The 2,500-nt window shown below is 79.6% G+C and overlaps 1 non-coding gene across 1 annotated transcript; it reads left to right on the top strand.

Moving 5' to 3' along the window:
* The first annotated feature begins 1,307 nt into the window (after window positions 1-1,307).
* Window positions 1,308-1,460, top strand: LOC135326872 (5.8S ribosomal RNA). The gene has a single exon (XR_010387080.1). It is a non-coding gene; the product is annotated as a 5.8S ribosomal RNA (ribosomal RNA).
* Window positions 1,461-2,500: the final 1,040 nt, after the last annotated feature.

The raw sequence follows: 2,500 nt of genomic DNA, 5'->3' as shown, positions 1-2,500 counted from the left end.
TCCGGCCACCGCGGCCGCCGGCAGCCGCCCCGGGCAGGGATGGCCATGGGCCCCGGGCTCCGGGCCCGAGGGTTCTCGGTTGGAGAGCCGGGCGGAGGTTTAAAGACTCGGGCGGCCCGATGCGACTCGCGGAGGCGGCCGGGCGTGCTGCCGGAGGGCCGGGGGGTCGGCGCGCGCGGGCGCCGCGCCCCCCCATGCCAGCCGGCGCGCCCCGCGCTCGCCCCGCGGGCAGCCGGGACGGAGAGGGGTTACCCTGCCCCCTCTCTCCGCGGTCTGGTCTCGGCGGAGAGACGCCGCGCGGTCGGCCTAGTTGCCGGCCTGCCTCGAGCGTTGCGAGCCGGGCGCGAGCGCGTGCTCGCCGCCGGGAGGGCGAGCCCCCACCGCGGGTGGTGCGGGCGCCGAGCCTCCGCGCGTCTCCTCCTTCTCCCTGGCCGGTGCTTCTGGGTCTTCCGCCGTGGCCGCCGTCGGCGGCGCCCTACCCTACGCGCCCGCCCCGGCACTCTGCCGTCCGGGGCGCCCGCCTCGCTCTGCCCCGCCCGGCTCCGCCAGGCAGCGGGGGGGCGGTGGTGGGGCGGCGGCGGGGGCGGCCCGCCCCGCTCTCCGCGTGGAGACGGGGAGAGCGGGCGCCGTCCCCGTCCGTGCCGCCTTGCCCGCCTGCCCGCCGCCGGGCGTCTGTCCGCGGAGGGGACGGGCGAGCGCGTGGCGTCACCCGCGAGGCGGTGTGTGCGGGCGCGCGGGGGTGTGGGCGCCGCGGCGGCGGCGGCGGCGGCGGTCGAGCCGGAGGGCCGGCGAGGCGAGCGAGGAGCTGGGAAGCGCGGGGCCGGCGGGCCGCAGGCGCGCGGGCGGCGGGGCGACGCCGCTCCCGGTGGCGGCCGGGCTCTGACGCCTGGGGCGGGGGGGGGGTGGTCTGCGGGGACGGACCCCCCCCAACATCCCGAGGCAGGCGGTGTGGCCGGCCCGCCGCTCCCTGCCGGGCCAGACCGAGCCGGGCGCCTGGGCCGGACTCGAAGCGAGACAGGGTTTGTCCCCAGGTCGGGAGCGAGGGCTCCCCGCCCTTCTCGTTCGGGTTTGCCCTTCGTTTCCCCCCCCCCCCCTTTCTCTGTGCTTGTACGGTCAGTGAGGCAAGCCCCTCTCTTTCTCTCGCTCTCTCTCTCCTTCCGTCTCTGCCGTCCCTTGCTCAGCAGCCGGCGTCGGCGTGAGGAAGGGCGGTGGGGCGGAGGAGGAGGGGGCGGAGGAGGGGGGGCCCCCCAGGGGCTGCGAAAGCTGCCCGGTCCCCCCGCGCGCGCGGCGGGGACCGAAACCGAGACAACTCTTAGCGGTGGATCACTCGGCTCGTGCGTCGATGAAGAACGCAGCTAGCTGCGAGAATTAATGTGAATTGCAGGACACATTGATCATCGACACTTCGAACGCACTTGCGGCCCCGGGTTCCTCCCGGGGCTACGCCTGTCTGAGCGTCGCTTGACGGTCAATCGTCACCCGCGCCGTGGCGTGGGCGCAGCGGCGTGCCGCCCCTCGGTGGGTGTGGGGGGGGGCGCGGTTCGGGTGCGCCCGGCCGTGCCCGCCCTCCCCTCCGAGCCCGGCGGCTGCCGCCGCGCCGCGTGGCGCGCGCGGTGTGGCGCGGCTGGGGCGCCTCGCAGGCCCGTTGCCCCGGGGAGAGGGGGGGTGCTCTCCTTCCCCTCCCCGCGCGGCCGGGCCTTCGTCCCCCTAAGTGCAGACTCGGGAAACCCCCGCTCCCGGAGCGCCCGCGTCGCGGACTTCGTCCCGCCGGGCCCCCAGATCGGGTCGGTCGCGGTGGCCCGGCGCCCGGCGCCGCCCGCCCGCCACCACCGCCAGTGCCGCCGCACGGGCCTCTCCTCCACCACTCTCCCGGTGGTGCGCCGGTCCCCCGTTCCCCTCCGGCAGAGGGGACGGCCGGCCGCCCTTTGCCTCGCCCTGGCCCTGACCGCCGCCGTTTCGGCGCCCGCCGGGCCCCCCCCAACCCCGCGCTTCCCCGCGTCCGCAGCGCGTCGTCGAGCCACTTCCACCCGCCGGCTGGCGTCAGCCGCGCGGCGTTGCGTTGAGGCCCGGCGGCGGCGGCGGCGCGCGGGGGGCCGCGGCCGGGGGGGGGGCCGCGCAGCGCGGGCGCCGTGGGGCGGCGGCGGGGCGGGGGGCGAGGGAGGGCGCGCCGCGCCGTCCCCACGCCGGGGCGGAGAGCGGAGGTCAGCGGCCGGGAGGAGGAGGCGGCCGCAGAGCGGCGGAGGGCTGCGCGAGTGGCGTGAGCGAGCGAGCGCGCGTTGGCGCGCCGGGCCCGGGGGGGGGAGGCGCGGGCCTCGTCCCCGGCCCCGCGCGGCTGTCTGCGGGTGGGTACCGCGGTGGTACCGCTCCGTGCTGCCGCGCGCGCGTGCCGGCGGGCCGGCCCGCCGTCCTCTCCCCCTGCGCGGCGGCGTCCGCCGCGTGCCGGCGGGGGCCTCGGGCCGTCCTCCCAGCTGCCTCGGGCCCGCTCCGGGAGTCGAAGCGC

This window comes from Dromaius novaehollandiae, unplaced genomic scaffold (genome assembly GCF_036370855.1).
Source record: "Dromaius novaehollandiae isolate bDroNov1 unplaced genomic scaffold, bDroNov1.hap1 HAP1_SCAFFOLD_76, whole genome shotgun sequence".
Lineage (NCBI taxonomy): Eukaryota > Metazoa > Chordata > Aves > Casuariiformes > Dromaiidae > Dromaius > Dromaius novaehollandiae.
This window is presented reverse-complemented; position numbering and strand designations above follow the sequence as displayed.